A 19191-nucleotide genomic window follows, 5' to 3' on the forward strand; every position below is an offset into this window, starting at 1 on the left:
AGTGATAATTTATTGATAAGTATTTTATTTTTAGTGAAACAGTTCATTGTATTTCCCCCTACCTTACTATTTTAAGCATTATGAAGAGAGAATAAAAGTTATTGCAGCAGCGAATAATCTCACGATTTTCTAAGATCTCTATAAATTTTACCTTATTTACCACTAGTGTATGCACCGTAGTGAAATATAAGGCTCATTTCATATTTATATGTTTGTACTAGAGAACTAGCTGTGGTTTGGTGTAAGAGGACTCATAGTAAAGTCAGAAGACCTGGAGAAAAGCCTGCAGCTTGCTTGTATTTTTGACTTCCTCATTTCCAGGACTGTCATAGCTAAATGAGTTAACTGATGTTTGTAGAAGTGCTTAGTACAGTTATCAGTAGATGTGATTCTTGTAACTGACTATAAAAATATTAGAAACGTAGAATATTTATGGAATATTCTCAGGACTATATAAATATTAGAAACATAGAATATTTATGGAATATTCTCAGGAAAAAAAATTTTAGGAAATTTAATCTGTCAAAATATATACAGAGCTAAGGCTTTTACTATGGGGTAGCTGTATAGGTTAGATAGCAGACGTAGTTTTTTTTTAAGCTAGCAGGTGGTATTTTATTTTATTTTTTATTGAAGTATAGTTGATTTACAATACTGTGCTATTTTCAGGTATACAGCACAGTGATTCAGTTATCTATCTATCTATCTATCTATCTATCTATATATATATATACCTTTATAGATTCTTTTTCCAAATATTGAGTGTAGTTCCCTGTGCTACACAGTAGGTCATTGTGGATTACCTGTTTTTTATATAGTAGTGTGTATATATTAATCCCAACCTCCTAATGAATCCCTCCCCCTCTTTCCCCTTCAGTAACCATAAGTTTGTTTTCTACGTCTGTGAGTCTCTTTCTGTTTTGTAAATAAGTTTATTTGTATCATTTTTTTAGATTCCATGTATAAGCTATATCATATGATAATTGTCTTTCTGTCTGGCTTACTTCGCTCAGAATGATAGTCTCTAGGTCCATCCATGTTGCTGCAAATGGCATTATTTCATTCTGTTTTTATGGCAGAGTAGTATTCCACTGTATAAATATATCACATCAGATGCAATTTTTAAGTATAGTCAGATTTATTAATCTTTTATTTTAAGCCTTCTGGGTTTGTTATAATTTAGAGAAAGGCCTTTCCAATTCTGAGCTTCTTAAAAATTCTCCTGTGGTTTGTTTTTTACTTTCATGGATTCATTGTCTTCAATTAAATTTTTGAACTTTTGAAGATTTCTGCTTGTAAGAAGTCTGAGGTTTGTATCCAACCTTATTTTTTCCAGTTGGATATCCACTTATTGCAGCCTTTTCATTGTATCAACATATAGGTTAGTCTTTCAGAGGAAATCATGAAATGTCAATTTATTGAGTACTAGCTAAAAATCTCCTTTATTTCACTTAGGTGTCCGATAGTCCTGAAAAAGAAAAAGATCTGTTACATAAAAACCACATGTTGCAGGATGAAGTTGCCATGCTAAGACTGGAAATCGACACAATAAAATGTCAGAACCAGGAAAAGGAAAAGAAATATGTTGAGGACATTGAAATTGTAAAAGAAAAGAATGATGATCTTCAAAAGACAATAAAACTGAATGAGGAAACATTAACAAAGACAATATTCCAATATACTGGACAGCTTAATGTTCTGACAGCTGAGAATACAATGCTAAACTCTAAGCTGGAGAATGAAAAACAAAGCAAAGACAGACAGGAAGCAGAAGTGGAATCCGACCGTTCTAGACTGGCTGCTACCATACATGATCACCATCAAAGTCAGACATCAAAAAGAGACCTGGAACTTGCCTTCCAGAGACCAAGAGATGAGTGGTTACGCTTGCAGGACAAAATGAATTTTGATGTGTCTAACCTGAACGATAACAATGAGATGCTTTCCCAGCAACTTTCTCAAGCTGAAAGTAAATTCAGTAGCCTAAAAACCAAGCTCCATCACACGAGGGATGCTCTCAGAGAAAAGACTTTGGTGTTAGAACGTGTACAGAGAGACCTAAGCCAAGCACAGTGTCAAAAGAAGGAACTTGAACACATGTATCAAAGCGAACAAGGCAAAGTGAATAAATACATTGGAAAGCAGGAATCCTTAGAAGAGAGATTATCTCAACTCCAGAGTGAAAACATATTGCTCAGACAGCAACTGGATGATGCGCAAAACAAAGCCGACAGTAGAGAGAAGACAGTAATTAACATCCAAGACCAGTTTCAGGAGATTGTGAAAAAACTTCAAGCTGAAAGTGAAAAACAAGGTCTGATGCTGGAGGAAAGGAACAAGGAGTTAATCAATGAATGTAATCATTTAAAAGAGAGAATGTATCAGTATGAAAATGAGAAAACAGAAAGAGAAGTAAGTATCCAAGAAGAGAAATAATTCTCAGACTTCCTGAAAGAAAATTCAAAGTGATTTTGATTATGGCTAAATGTTGAATCTAGTTGAATAGAAATAATATATAGACTGTAAATCAGCCTAAAAGCATACCTTGTATCCAGCAAATAAATAATTAGACCTGAGAGGTGCTTTACTTTGAGTAGACATTGTGTCACCTATGAAATTTTAAGAGATTAAGTTATAAATTGTTAATGGGTATAGACAGGTATTAGTAATTTACTCTTCTACTGCTAAGCTAATAATTTTAATCTTTATGTCACCACATTTTAGTATCATGATGAAGCAGATAAATGAAACGCTCAGATCTAAAATGAATTATTTTGAAATTAAGGTTCAGTTGTGTGTATTACCTTGACAGTCAATTCCAGATTTCCCAAATGAACTGATGTGTCGATGCCATATCTCATAGTACTTTTCCTTCAGTAGCTTGTCATAACTTTTTAGTTGATATAATTTTATTTTTATTCATGTCAATTTGAATTAATTTGGGAAATAGTTCAGCCTCCAACCATGTATTCTTATGACCTCTCAACTCTTTAAAGGCATCTACTTTTCATTAACTCATAATTTGGGATTAAAGTAGTGAGCTTTAGCAAAACTATACTTGATTTAATCTTCCCACTTCTATTTATAATTTACTGGGAACATTTTTACAAATAATTTGCTCATAATTCTCATTTCAAGGCTCAGTTACTATCATCTGGATATAAATCTGTCCAATACAAAGAGAATTGTAGCTCTCTGTGACTTATTAATTTGGCATTGGACTCCCATTTTCAGACTAGCGAGGGGTGGCAGATTCATGAGTAGCAGGAATAGGGTGGGGGACAGGGTCACAGGGGCTGCTATCAGGAGGCAGAGGGAGGCCCTGAAGGTCTCATTTTAATTCTAGGAATTAAAATGGGAATGACCTCATTTTAATTCTGAGATAGGAATCTATTGAGCACTGGATTGAATATGTGAGGATCTCTGAAGTTAATGGAAGCCTCCAGTAGAGAAGAGGGAAGATGTTCCCACCACTCGTCCCACCTACACACCCATTTCTTTCTGAGACTTGAGGAGGTCCTCAAGCTCAGCAAATTGATTGGGAAGGTCGGGGAGTGGATAGTGGGACTGAATCCATTGTCTAAGTAACTTAATAGCGATAAGGCCGGAGGGTAACACCTTCTGTGTCTTAAACCAAATTCAGTGAGCAGGAAGGTGCACATACAAGAAGAAGGAGACAAATTGATGTCTCTGGTGATAGTTTTCAAAGTACATAGGTTGGAGTTATCTATTATTAACATAACTTAATAATAAGGTAATTTATAAAATCAGTGACAGAGTATCTTATTAGGCACTTGTGAGACAACTTCAACAAGAACTGGCTGATACCCTAATAAAGCAATCTATGTCAGAGGCTTCACTGGAGGCCACGTCACGTTATCGTACTAATTTAGAAGATGAGGCACAGGATTTAAAGAAAAAATTACATCAAGTCACAAGTCAGGTTTTTATGAAATTTAACGTGTCAATACTTAATGTATAGGATAAAGTGCTTTAGGACACTAATTTTCATGGATGGCTTTTTTTGTATTTTCGTTACAAGTAAATTTATTATAATTTTGTTATCTTTATAATGCACTTGTTTCTTAAACTCTGACTTTCATCCTGCCGTTTGCATTATATATTTTTTCTTACAATATTTACCCTTAGGAAAGTTGAGAATTGTGCGTGATTCCTCACAGAAGTTGAGAGACTTTTTTTTTCTATTAAACAGTATTTTTTAGTGATATCTCTACTACCATGATGAAGCAAGCCAGATAAAGTCAGAGGATAATGTTTAATGGAATGTTCCATAAAATTGTCATTTTTCATCTTCACTTTTGTGAATGGATATAGTGTCTGTGTATATTTATTTCATGGATTTCAGAATAACTTGTGCAGAAAGGTCATTATACAAACCAGTTGAAGTTAGGCATTGCCTTCATTTTCTTTTCATTTTAGATATATTGTAAAAGCGTAGAGATACTCAGATTGTGTATAGTATGTACACCCAAAATAGAAAATTAAGAAAATTATCTAGATCCTGCCATTGTATTTTTAAAAAAACTATTGAGATAATTCACATATCACATAATTCACCCATTTAAAATGTGTAGTTCAGTCTCTCCGTGTATATTCAGAGAGTCGTGCACTTGGCATCAATTATAGAGCATCTCCATCACCCCCAAAGGAAAACCCTGCATCCATTAGCCATCACCCATGGCCCCCATCTCCCTCAGCCCCAGCAACCACCAGTCTAATCTCTGCCTCTGTAGATGTGCCTATTCTGGGTATTTCATATAAATGGAATGACACAGTATGTGGTCCTTTGTGATTAGCTTTTCTCATTTGACGTAACATTTTCGAGGTTCATCCATGTTATAGCGCATATCAGTACTTCCATTTCTGTTTATTGTCGAACAGCACGTTATGTGGCTAAGCCGTTCATCCATTCATCAGTTGATGGGCCTTTGGGTTATTTCCACCTTTGGGCTGTTAATAATGCTGCTGTGAACAGTCATTTACAAGTTACTGTGTGGACATAATTTTTATCTCCCTGCTGTTGGGTTTTATCCTCTGAGTTAATTGGCTGATTTCACCTTTTCTTGGCCTTTACTCATGCTGTCCTTTCTGTCTTTACAGTTTCTTTTCCTCCTGCCTAATCCTCCATTTATTCAGACCTGGCCCCGAGTCTTCTCCATGAAGCTCTCTCTCTGACTGTCCTAGCTCTCATTGACCCTGTCATCTAGTCTGTGAAGAAGAGTTTAGCCCTTAATTTTACACTGTTTTAATGTTTTTTCATGAGAGAGAATCTCGTCTAAGTATAAATTTGTCTAACAGGGAATATTTATTGATATGCACGGCACCTGTCTTGCATAAATTGAAAATATTTTAGCTTAACAGTTGCTAGGATACAATTAAGTCCTTTATACCATACAATAACTTTTTCTTGGAGATATTGATATAATCTTTTATTAAAATGTATTTTAAGCAATTAAATATACAATTAAAAGCTCTTAATCTAATAGAGGAGAATTGTTCAATTAAATGCTCTTTTTTTCCCCCTCACTCTAGAAAAAAAAATCTAAATTTGCCTTCCTTCATTATGCAGCCAGAACTGGGGATTTTCACATTGATAGCATTTCACCAACTGTAACGCTCTGTGGATAGCTTCTCCAATATCCATACCACATAACCTTAATTTTCTCATCCGAGTGCTTTCTAGACATAACCGGTTGCTGGGAGTGAATTGATTCAGAACTTTGATTTAGCAGTAGGGTGATATTTCCATGCCAGTGACTTAACCCTTCCTCTGATGGTCATGTAAGTTATGTACCACTCAATCCAGGAGGTGCTATTTGCATATTAGTCCATGATCACTGCCCACTGAGTAGTACAGAGAGGAAGTAAGTTATAAATTATTATAAGTGGAGAAAAGGACTAGTGGAATCAGTGAAAGTTTTTGAAGTACTGGGCACATACATTCTGGTCCTCATGCTCCCTGTTTACTGCCAATTTCAATGGGATGGAGAATGATTTCAGTGTGACTTGTACAGGAGACCACTTCTGTTGGCATGCCATCTGCCTAAAATATCAAATTGTTTAGAACATAAAATACAGCAATAGTAATAATTCTGATTGTAAACACTTAGCATTTACTATGTGCCACGTACTTTTCTAAATACGTTATGTACACACACCCCCAATTTAATCTTCCCGACATCCCAGTGAGGTCAGTGCTATTATTATCTTCATTTTACGGCTGGAGAAACTGAGACACAGAAAATTTAAGTAATTTGCTCAAGGACATACAGCAAATAAGTGGTGGAATTGGGACTCAGACCCACGCATTCTGGCTCCTGTGTAGATACTACCTCTCACACTAGTCCCTGAAGCATCTGGTTGTCACCAACAGTAGTGTGTAGTGTGAACGTTCATAATCACTGAAAGAGCTGTGGTCATTCACATATGTGGATATTTAAAATTATAGTTGGTATAGAGCGTGGAGTAAAAAATATAAATGTCTTTCCCCATTTGGCCAATTTATAAATTTGTGTATTTATTTGATAAAATATAATTTAAAGCATGAATGATGTTGTGGTTTAGTACGAGAAGTCAGTAACTTGTAAAGGGCCAGATAGTAAATATTTTAGGCTTTGTGGTTCACAAGGTGTCTGTTGTAGCAACTCAACTCTGCTGTTGCAGCAGGAAAGTAGCCATAAACAATATGCAGATGAAAGACATAAAAACAGATGATGGCGGATTTGCTAGATTATCAGTAATTTAAAAAAAATTTTCTCCTTTTAGTTGCAAGAAGCACAGGATCGATGTACAGAGGCCATGAGATGTGCTGAGAAGACGCAGGATCACATCCAAAAGTACAATTTAAAGCAGCACAGAAAATAACTTAAGTATAAGTATAGAGCAGATAAGCAGTATAGTATGAGAATTATATCAGTTATGACAATAAATACATCATTGTAAAGCTGGGTAAACATTTCAGCTTTGAGCTATTTTGAAATGCATAATTTTTCTCCATTATTTCTAAATTTTTCACATTATCCACAGAACACAACTAGAAAACGGCACAATTGCCAAATCATCTACTTTTCAAAATTCTAAGAATGTATGTAATTGAACCTGCAGGTGTTTGTTCAGAAACTGTGTGGTATTTTAAAATCTATGTGTGAGAGTAATTATTTTAAAATATGCATTTTAGGCTTGAAATTGAAAATGCCACTTAAAAGCTACAGTCAAAGAGCAAGCGGACAAAATTGAAGAGCTTCAGAAAAACCTGTTAAGTACAAGTTCAGTAAGTCAATCTCTTAATTTCTGTCATGCTGAAAAGGAATTTTAATTTTTTTACTAGTAATATATAAGAATATTTTGGACACTATGAAAAGTCTCATTGATAAAAGAGTTTATTTTTATATTGATACTACTTGCTACTGGTAGCATAATTCCTCTTTATAGAGGAAGTTGACTGAAATAATAAAATTGATTTTTATAGTAAGACTTTAATTAAAAAGATGGTGACAGTCCAAAAGCAATATTTTATATATACCACATTTTGTTTATTCATTCATCTGTCAATGAACACTGTGATTTTTCCACCTTCTGGCTATTGTTAACAATGCTGCTATGAACAGTGGTACACAAATATCTGTTTGAGTCCAGAAATTTGAGTAATGATTTGATCTAGAATTCTGAACTTCCCTTGTAATCTAAACCCTCCAGTGCTATTTTGAGAATGAATTACTTTTAATGTTGTAGTTCATTTTCTTTATCAAGAAGGAATACTGGGTCACTATGCAAGCATTTTTCTGAAAGGAATGTATTTTTTCCTTTCTTGGATTTTATTTTACTTTATTTTTTAAAGATTTTTTTGATGTGGACCATTCTTCAAGTCTTAATTGAATTTGATACAATACTGCTTCTGTTTTATGTTTTGGTTTTTTGGCCAGGAGGCATGTGGGATCTTAAATCCCTGACCAGGAATCAAACTTCCTGCATTGGAAGGCAAAGTCTTAACCACTGGACCCCCAGGGAAGTCCCCCTTTTTTCTTTAAAAAAAGAAAAGAGATGCCAGTGAAAAAGCAGAAATGGCTGCTCAATCAGGGCCTTACATAGTAACAGGTGCTCCTAGCATGGCAAGTTCAGGAACAATTTTTCTCCCAGACACTTGAGTTAATCAGCCTTTCAAAGGTGTAACAGCCAGTCTCAGAAAAGACTGATGTGTAATCCAGGATTCCAATTTATCAATGTATAGTGAAAGCTATGTAATTATTTACCAAGCAGAAAGGAATTCTCCTGCCATTTATACTCTCCTTTGTAGGGAAGCTACTTATGATTTAAAAATCAGAAGATTCTATTTTGAACCCTAAGTTGGAGGGATGAGGTAGATGCACCTATCAACTCGTTTCTTTCCATCACAATAGTTAGATTCATGTAGTGTCATTATACAGATATACCTGTCAGGGGGACTAGAACATTCTATTGACTGGCCCTTCTTGTGTTCAAAGAAACATTGAAAATTATTTTTTCTAGACTTGATATGCATTAGTCACATTGTATTAGCATACTTTTCATACGAGTGACAACACAATATGTTGACAAAGGGAGTCTCATGTGAATGAGAGTGCCAGATGTCCCCTTACATTGTCAAACACATCTATTCGAGTATCAGAAATTGAAAATTTTGTAAGGATACCCCACACTGATTAAGCATATTAAAAAAAAATAATGAGGGATTTTCTGTAGATTCCTATAGAAATGAGTTAGGATTATGACATAGAATTATTGGCCACTTTAAGGTCTACACAAATCAAAAATTTAATGAGGAGCTTTTCACCAACTCAGTCAGTAGCCCTGGCTTCTCCTAAAGTTCTCATCTCAGGAATCCCCAGGCCAGAGCCAACCTGAGTTAAGATATATGGTCAACACAGTGTTGAGATGAAGAATCTGGGCTGGGAAGAAGAGAGAGCTCTAGCTGACTCAAGACTCCAAACAATATAGTTGAGTATTCACCTGAAAGGAGTGTCAGAAGACTTCCATAAGGTCAGGTCTCTATGGAGTAGGAAAGCATTCAAAAGAAAACAAGGGCAGGGACTTCCCTGGTGCAGTGGTTAGGAATCCACCTGCCACTGCATTGGACATAGGTTTGATCCCTGGTCCGGGAAGATCCCACATGCCGGGGAGCCACTAAGCCCGTGCACCACAACTACTGAGCCTGCACTCTAGAGCCTGCGAGCCACAACTACTGAGCCCATGTGCTGCAACTACTACAGCCCACGTTCCTAGAGCCTGTGCTCTGCAACAAGAGAGGCCACTGCAGTGAGAAGCCCACGCACCACAGTGAAGAGAAACCCCCACTCACCTCAACTAGAAAAAGCCCACACGCAGCAACGCAGATCCAATGCAGCCAAAAAAAAAAAAAAAGAGAAGAAAACAAGGGCAAATAATTGATAATCTGATCCTTGTGAAAAACTTTCACATTGTAAAAGAAAATAAAGACAAAGTATGCTGGTCAACATCCTAAGGGTGAGGGTGCCCCCCAAGATTAGAAAATAACACTACACTCAAAGTAACACCAATAAGAATAAACGTAAAGTGTCCAAGAATAGCTCTGTACAAGGATAATCCTCACTGAGTAATGGCTCATGAGTGTGGCTGAGGATGTTGTCTATGAGGAGCAAGAAGAGGGAGAGAAAAGTACAGGTGATCTCAGCAAAGGGGTCAAGGCTGGAAAGGCAGGTTAGGGAATCTGGTACGAAGCCTTGAGATGTAAGGAGCCCTGAGAGAATTTAGAAAGAGGATTAGAAAGGGTCAAGGACTGAACATCAAGGGTTACTGTCATTCAGACTGAGGTGGGCTCAGAGGAGCAGAGGCAGAGTGTGGTCATGTTCGCGGTTGCTGCTGAGAAGTGAAGCAGGGTAAGGACTGAAGAAGAAACGGTTCTTGATGACCCTCAAAACTTTTAGTGGAGTTACAAGATTGAAAGTCAATTTAGTGTAAAAGAAGAGAATAAGTGATGAAAGATGAATTATGGATGAGACCATGCGTTAAAGAATGTAAGAGTCCCGGGCTTCCCTAGTAGCGCAGTGGTTAAGAATCCACCTGCCAATGCAGGGGACACGGGTTCGAGCCTTGGTCCGGGAAGATCCCACATGCCGCAGAGCAATTAAGCCTGTGCGCCACAACTACTGAGCCTGCGCTCTAGAGCCCGCAAGCCACAACTACTGAGCCCATGTACCTAGAGCTCATGCTCTGCAACAAGAGAAGTCACTGCAATGAGAAGCCCACGCACCACAACGAAGAGTAGCCCCTGCTCACCACAAGTAGAGAAAGCCCGCACGCAGCAACAAAGACCCAACACAGCCAAAAATAAATAAATAAATTTAATTAATTAATTTAAAAAAAGAATGTAAGAGTCCAGTAGCGGGAGTGAGGGAGAAAAAGGATGAGAGAAAAAGCTACAAGAATCAAGAAGAAGTTACATTTTTTTTTTATGCGGGACGCGGGCCTCTCACTGTTGCGGCCTCTCCCGTTGCGGAGCACAGGCTCCGGTCGCGCAGGCTCAGTGGCCATGGCTCCCGGGCCCGGCCACTCCAAGGCATGTGGGATCTTCCCGTACCGGGGCACGAACCCGTGTCCCTTGCATCAGCAGGCAGACTCTCAAACACTGCGCCACCAGAGAAGCCCGAAGTTACATTTTTATTTAGTGTACAGAGGACTTAAACTTTATTTAAAGAGAAGAATGGTTAATAGAAATGGAGAAATTGTAACCTATGGAAGAATGCTTACAGAGAATGCAAGGCTTTATCTTGTGTGGGAATTTTTCAAAGATTATATTAGTAAGATGTGATTTAACAAAACCTGGAATATCTTAAACCGTTGATGAAAATGTTTCTAGGGCATCTTTCGAAACTAAAACGTAAATATAACCAGTCTTTAAAAAAATTTCATTAACGTGTAAAAACCTCTGGGTTATTTATTTACTTATTTATTTATTATTATTATTATTATTTGGTTGCTCCAAGTCTTGGTTGCAGCAGGCGGGCTCCCCAGTTGCAGCAGGTGTGCTCCTTAGTTGTGGCATGCAAGCTCTTAGTTGCGGCCTGCATGTGGGATCTAGTTCTCTGACTAAGGATTGAACCCAGGCCCCCTGCATTGGGAGCACGGAGTCTTATCCACCATGCCACCAGGGAAGTCCCAAAACGTCTGTTTTTAACAAATAAATTTTGGCAGTTTAAATTCTAGAAAAATGATGAAATGATGAAAATGAAAAATCAATATAAGCTGTTTCAAGAAAAGTCATTATTTTTGAAATCTGTCCTTATTGGCATCAGGTTTATAAACTGTGTTTCACTATAAACATATATTACTCATGAATTCATGAGAAGTAATATTTTTAAGAAAGAAGAGTAAGTCTCTAGGTTTTAAAAAATAATGAATTTTTTTTGAGGATGAAAAGGAGAAATTCAAGAAATATATTGAGTTAAAACAGTCTCTGGAATATAGTTTGGATCGAGTAATGAAGAAAAATACTGAATTAGAAAAAGAGATTACTGGGTAAGATTTTAATATTTCTGATAATTTCAACAATTAATTGATTTAACTATAATTTTGTTTTATTAAAACCTTAGATACAAATTCATTTTATATGTGTATATTCATACTTAAACAAATCATCCATCCTATTTAAAAGTTTACTTTAGAAACTCACAGCACAATCTGAAACTGTTTTGAGTGCCCCAGTACTACAGTTCCTCTTTAATGATTTCTAAAACAATAACAATAGTGTGCCTTGCATATAGTAATGTCACTCTGCTCTTCATCATCTACCTTGAATTTTTATGTCTGCAAGATATCTTTGCTCCTTTTGGGTAATCCTGCCCTCTTTTAGTTGTGTTCTTCCCCTTCAGCGTTCAAGTATTTTAATATCTAAAAACCTATTTGTGTCACTGTTTAACAACATCAAAAACTATCTTGATCTTGCTTATGTTTTCTTTCTGCTCTAAAAGTTTAGTTCTAAAATATACATACAAAAACATATGTATGGCTTAAAGAATAATAAAATTAATGTTCATGTTTTGACCACTCAGATTATAAAAAAAAAAATAGAGTGTTTCCCAATGTCTGTGATGCCTCCACATGGCTTCCTTTCTGGTTATTTGCTGAGCACAGTTTGCCCTCAGCATCCACAGATTCAACCAACCTCAGATTGAAGGTATTCAGGGGGAAAAAAATTCCAGAAAGTTCCCAAAAGCAAAACTTGGATTGGCCTCAGGTGGCAACTATTTCCATAGAATTTATTTACATTGTATTTATAACTATTTACATAGCACTTACCTTGTATTAGGTATTATAAGTGATCTAGAGATGATTTAAAGTATACAGGAGTATGTGCTTAGGAGGACTTGAGCATCTGTGGATTTTGGTATTGTACTTATGGTTCTTCCCTGATTCTCATAAGTATTTTTCTCTCATTTAATTTTCTCTACATTGCTTGGCATTTTGTTAACATTGTGCTGGGCAAGATTTCTAGATCTCTTAAAACAGCTTGAAGGGACTGGTACACATTCTCTCTCTGCTGATTTCCTTTTTTATGAAGCTCAGCCTGGTTTTCTTCTCCAGCAGCTCAGACGCCAAAGATTGTTCTTTCTTGTTTCTTTTTCTATTTTGAGTGAGTGAGTGTCGATGATTTTTTGTGTGTTATTTCTTTGCTTCTTGTAGAGGCTGTGGTCAGTAGGTACCAAAATGTCTTTTTGTGTCTTTTCAAAACATTCATATATGATATGCTCTTCTTCTTCAGCTTGGATACTGATGTCTGGTTTATAACTAGTATTTAATAATAAGTTAGTATTTCATATTAACATACTAAAAATGGATACTAATAACAGCTTCCTTATAAGAACCGTATAATATATGTATACACATACTATATTAACTCTTTACTTAGCATGTGTCGTAAAATTTTTCTTCATATTATTTACCTAAGATTATAAGTTAGTTATTATGCTTTCAACCCATATTAGATTAGAACAGATGAGAAAGGATTATAATTTATAGAGTTTATTTTATATGATAGAACATATATCTGTTTAAATAGTTATTAATTATCTACTCTTAAAGAACTTGACTTATTCATTCTATGCATTTCTACAGACTTAAGAAACTCTTAAAAATGCCAAGAAGGAAGTTAAATGAATATGAAAATGGAGAGCTTAGTTTCCATGGAGATTTAAAAACCAGTCAAAGTGAAATGGATATTCAGATTAATATGCTAAAACATAAGGTAATTTTTAATCAGTTTTGGGACCCAAAAGTCACTTAATTGGGGGAAATATAAATCACTCCATGCTTTGAGCAGTGAAACACAGATTTGTCTCTTAATTTTTTAGACTTGATACCAGTAAAAAAGACAGCTTTTTCCTATATAATTTTTCCATAAAAAGGGCACACTGTTGACTGTTTGTGTCTTGAACCATGGCTAGTGATCTGAAGCTGAGCAGCACACCATTACCCCAAAGCATCCATTATTTTTTGGTGACAGCTTTATTGAAATATAATGAACATACCATGCAGTCCACTCATTTAAACTGTACAATTCAGTGACTTTTAGTATATTCAAAGAGTTATACAGTTATCACCACAATCAATTTTAGACCATTTTCATCACCCTAAAAAGAAACCCTATACTTTTTAGCCATCACCCTGTGCCAGTTTTCCCTTCCTCATATTCCCAGCCCTAATACCACGACTGTACTCCCTGTTTCGATAGATTTGCCTATTTTGGATATTTCATGTCAGTGGAATCACAGAATATGGGGTCCTTTGTGACTGCCTTCTTTCATTCAGCATAATATTTTTAAGGTACATCTGTTTTGTAGCGTGGATCAATACTTTATTTCTTTTTATTGCTGAATAATATTCATTTGTATGGACATACCACATTTTATTTATCCATTCATCAGTTGATAGACCTTTGGGTGGTTTCCCCTTTTTTGGCTATTGTTAATAATGCTGCTATGAACATTCATGTCCAGGTTTCGGTGTGAACATATTTTTTTCATTTCTTTTTGGAATATACTTATGAATGGAATTGCTGTATCATATGGTAACTCTGTTTAAACTTTTGAGGAACTGCCGTACTGTTTTCCAGAGTGGCTGCACCATTTTACATTTTTATCCAAAGTGTGTAAGCATTCCAGTTTCTCTACATGCCCGCCAACACTTGTCATTACCCATCTTTCTGATTATAGCCATCCTAGTAGGTGTGAAGTGGCATCTCATTGTGGTTTTGATTAGCGTTTTGCTGTTGACTAATAAGGTTGAGGCACTTTTCATGTGCTTATTGTCTATCTGTGTATCTTCTTTGAAGAACTGTCTATTCAACTTTTTGCCCATTTTTAAGTTGGATTGTCTTTTTATTATTGAATTGTAAGAGTTCTTTTTGTATCCTAGATACAAGTCTTCGATCGGATATAGGATTTTCAAGTATTTTCTCTCACTCAGGAGCTTGCCCTTTCCCCTTCTTGATGGTGTCCTTCAAAACACGGAAGTCTTTAATATTGATGAAGTTCAGTTAGTCGATTTTTGTCTTTTGGTGTCATATCTAAGAATTGCCAAATCCAGTCATGAAGATAAACACCTGTGTTTTCTTCTAAGACTTTTGTAGTTTTAGCTCTTGCATATTGACTTAATTTCTACATATGGTATGAGGTAGAGGTCTAATTTTATCCTTTTGTATGTGGATATTCTGTTGTCCCAGTACCATTTGTTAAAAAGACTATTCTTGTCTCATTCAATTATTTGGCACTCTTACAATCAGTTGGCCGTAAATGTGGGGCTTTCCTTTTACATCCTCAATGGTAACGCATTGATCTATATGTCTGTCCTATGCCAGTATCAAGTCAGATTTTATGAGAATTCTTTCTTCGTCATCTTGCATCTTACCAGTTGTTTTATGTAATAATAAAAAGTCAGTGTAGTGGAATGTCTTTAACTCTACTTCCGTGGAGGTTTTTTGCCTCTTGAAGGAGCCTGTGGCCAGCTTATGCCTCACTGACCCCATGACACAATGGGAAGTAGGTTTACAAAGGTAAAGTCCATTCCTTTTTTTCTCCCTCCATTCAGACCTTTAGTCTCTCACCCAGTGCCTCCCACTTCACTCCAGTTTCCATCAAATCGTGGTCACGAGATCTGCTGACTTCATCTGCTCTCTGCTTCATTATGTTTAGCTCATTATAATTCATAGACTCATCCATAGGTTTCACCATCTAGGAGAAGATTAAGTCTGGGCTGTCAGCTTTCCTCATTGGAAGTCTCTCTAAGCCATCATGTTGCAATTCACAATTAAATCATCTTTTGATGTGGTTCTTGTGTATAACACTCGTGCTGATCTTATTCTTGACATAGATCCTGCATTCTCAGAAACCACAGTTCCCTGTATCTACCTTCTTTGATTGAAAAAGAAAGAGATGCATAGCTGTACTTTATAGCTTAACACATAATGAATAGAATAACTATTTCAACCCATCCAAAGAAAAATTTTTAAGAGTATAGCTGTTAAAAACCAGGTAGGGCTTCCCTGGTAGTGCAGTGGTTAAGAATCTGCCTGCCAATGCAGGGGACAATGGTTCGAGCCCAGGTCCGGGAAGATCCCACATGCCATGGAGCAACTAAGCCCATGCGCCACAACTACTGAGCCTGCACTCTAGAGCCCGCAAGCCACAGCTGTGGAACCTGTGTGCCACAACTACTGAAGCCCATGCACCTAGAACCCGTGTTCCACAACAAGAGAAGCCACCGTAATGAGAAGCCTGTGCACCTCAACAAAGAGTAGCCCCTGCTCGCCACAACTAGAGAAAGCCTGTGCACAGCAACGAAGACCCAACACAGCCAAAAATAAATAAAATAAATAAAATAAATTTTTTTAAAAAGGTAATAATTTATCTGGGACAAATAATAGATTAGTAATTTGAATTTCAAAATTTCAAAGCCAGTTTGTATGATATAGAGAAGCACTGTGGTACAATGTAAAAATGAGAAATCCTACCTTCCCTTACAAACAAGCTTTAAGTAAGGTAAAGGAAAAATTGTATTTAATTATATACTGCCAAAGGACACTCCATTTGTTTTACTACTGAGAAGATTAAAAATCCTTCCATGATGTTTTATTTCCTCTCTGAGGAAAGGACAATGAAGATTGAGTCCTAGATTAATAAATATTCAAAGTTGCCTATCCCTTAGAATTTCAGTTAATTGAGATGAGGTAAAGAAGTCTGATTTTGGTAATTAAACTGACGATTTCTAGTTGTTTTTCAACTATTATACTTCATATGTCTCCTTGCTTACCAATCTTGCTTATCTTCAAACTTGAGGGGAAATTCTGAAGAGGCATACCTGCCTATTTGTAAGAAATTGTAAGTGAAGGGAACCTGCCCAAAACTTCCTCCTGAATAGTTCTTAGGTCTTTCTTCTAGTTATCTGCTTCTTCTCATCAGCATTGTTTGTCATTTTAAATTAATCTCAACGTTTATTAGATTCCAGTTTATAGGAAACCAATTTCTACTGTGTCTAAGTTATGTTTCTTATTATCTCTTTTTTTTCATCCACTTTTCTATCTGTTTTTTCCTAAAAATCTCCTCAAAGTTTAGTAGCTGAAATAAGCAATGTTTATTTTGTTCACAATCTATACTTAGGAAAAGCATAGCCAGGACAGCTGGCCTCTCTTCCCCTCAGTTGGAACACCTACCCTGAACACCTAGGCTCTCTTTGTGGCCTGAGCTTCCTCACAACATGGGGCTGGGTTCCAAGGTTAAGAACCAGGCAGAAGCCGTGTTGCCTTGTCTAACCTCGCCTTGCAATTCACACAGCATCTCTTTCACCATATTCTGTTCATTAGGAATAAGTCACTTATGCCTGGCCCATAGTCTACCTTTTCTTATGGGATAATTTTTTTCAAAAACTTATGGATACATTTAAAAACCAGCATAATCTACCCACTGGCCACAATTTTTATATTCCTTCCACATGAAGAATACACTTATCCCTACTCAGTTCCCCCACAAGTCTCAATTGTTATGGTGTCAGGCTCAGGCTTGAGTCCAGGATCTTACCATCTTTCACCAGGTATGGATGGGGATGAGGCTCCTGGGTGTGGTTTCTAGAGTATAGCCCCTTGAGTACCAATCCTCTCAGTACTAAGACTTGAGAACTAAAGGGACAGATCTTCTGTCACCCACATAACCAACATTCTGTTAAACTGCTAAAGACTCTCCCCTTCAGAAATGGAAAGTGGAAGACATGCTGGTCCATAGCAGTTCTGAAATACAGCCTGATACCTGCTGCCAGCTCTGTGATTAGGACTTAGTCCCGACCATGGAAGTGATTCTCCTTTGCTGTACCCTCTGAGCTCTTTGTTCTGTCCTTTTCATAAGAAATGACCTGTGTTTGCAGCTGAGTAGTGTTTCTCAAGCCAGCAAGGGAAGAAAATGACACTGAAACCTGGAGGAAGGGGGACTTACAGAACTTCTAAGAAAATCCCAGAGGCCTCTTCTCATTTTGTACTGTCTTGGTCTCTGTTAATGCAAGCTAGCAAGCAGTGTTTTTGCTACCACAGTTCTCTTTAAAGCTTTGAATGTCCTGTGAATTTTATTGGGGTTCATGACATTGGAAAAGCTACCCTCCCAAATCTTTTTGAGATAAGCTCTTCCCCTTGGGCTTCTTGTGAAGCTGTTGTAGGACGGTAGGACGGGAAACTTTGTAGGATGATGCCTTTAAATTCTTATGCTTTTTTAAGATCCTTAAAGGAATTTGAGGCACCAACTTAAGTCTTTCCAGGGTGTTAATAAAGGGTTCTACAGTCTTGGCTTCATCTTTAGACCATGTTTTCCTGGCAGCACCCTAAATCTGATCTTAGCCCAGAAGCTATTTCTCTGTTTTAGCATTATTTGGGCATGTGGAGATGCTGTAAATGGGATACAGATATTTGAACCCAATGAGTCCTGGATCCTTTATATTCAATAGTCTTTTTTTTTTTAGCTTATCCCTCTCATCAATTTTACTTTCAGCTGCTTTGTAGCTAGAATCCCCCTACCTCCAGGTTGCAGTGTCATTTTCTTCCCTTGCCTAGAAGCTGTCACCTTCAGCCTCTTCAAGGGCCGTCAGGCTTCCATTAACAGTCTTGCGAAGCCCTGAGAATTTCGTGAGATAAGTGTCCAAGAATTTGTAGACATGTTTTTTTTTTCCCCTTTTTTTGCGGTACGCAGGCCTCTCACTGTTGTGGCCTCTCCCGTTGTGGAGCACAGGCTCTGGACGTGCAGGCTCAGCAGCCATGGCTCACGGGCCCAGCCGCTCCGTGGCGGCATGTGGGATCTTCCCGGACCGGGGCACGAGCCCGTGTCCCCTGCATCGGCAGGCGGACTCTCAACCACTGAGCCACCAGTTTCAAAACATGTAGACATGTTTTTTAAACTACCACATCCACTTGCCTTGTCTGACCAAATAATCATTCTGTCTAAAGGGAAGTAGTTCTTCCCAACTCAGTGTCCTTGAAATTCCAGCAAGTTTTTTGTTTGTTTTGTTTAGTATGTTCTCTTATTCTGTGGAAAGTAACAAAGCATTACAAGAATTAATGGCATTTTTTTGTTCAGAAAAATGTATGGATCATCTCGCTAAACTATGACACTGGGAGATGTGATTTCTCCTTAACCCTGCGAAGCATTTCTCCTTGGAATGCAATTCAAATTAGCATAAAATATTTGTAGTTCAGAAAAAAGGCTTATGGTATTAGAAGCCATATTTACAAGACTCATTAGAGTCTGATTTTCCGAGTCTTATTTTGGGAGGCATTTATTAATTCAGCCCCAAATAACTCAATATGATATCCCTAAAACTTTAAAAATCATGGTGGGTTAAGATGGGGGTGGGGAAGGAGTAAGAGGCTTTCTACTAAGAGGTGACTTATAGTCATTTTATGGAGGAAAGGCATGAAACAATAGAAGAATAAAAGTATAAAATCAAATGCAAATTTTGTGTAACAATGATGACAGTGAAGGATATATATTTGTGGCTCTTGGTGGTTTGAACTTTTTTCTTCATTTTCTTAGTAATTCAAGGTCCTACACGCTACAATATAGACACCATTTTATTGTAACTGAATTTATTTTAAAAGTGGATACTGGTTTTGAGTTAGGCTATTCTCAG

General features: G+C 37.0%; 1 long non-coding RNA gene and 1 pseudogene across 4 annotated transcripts in view; both read left to right on the top strand.

The window, feature by feature from the left end:
* LOC309801982 overlaps positions 1–19191 on the top strand; it is a 128347-nt gene that overhangs the window by 82637 nt on the left and 26519 nt on the right. The window lies entirely within an intron of this gene.
* Positions 1–19191, top strand: part of LOC309802253 (ankyrin repeat domain-containing protein 26-like) — a 91486-nt pseudogene that overhangs the window by 59208 nt on the left and 13087 nt on the right. The window contains exons 23-28 of the transcript in view: positions 1456–2412; positions 3791–3943; positions 6787–6857; positions 7199–7291; positions 11444–11550; positions 13147–13276. The product of the transcript in view is annotated as an ankyrin repeat domain-containing protein 26-like (transcript). The remainder of the gene's footprint in view (positions 1–1455; positions 2413–3790; positions 3944–6786; positions 6858–7198; positions 7292–11443; positions 11551–13146; positions 13277–19191) is intronic.

Source organism: Mesoplodon mirus, assembly GCF_964341445.2.
Source record: "Mesoplodon mirus genome assembly, chromosome: 4".
In the NCBI taxonomy this organism is placed as follows: domain Eukaryota; kingdom Metazoa; phylum Chordata; class Mammalia; order Artiodactyla; family Ziphiidae; genus Mesoplodon; species Mesoplodon mirus.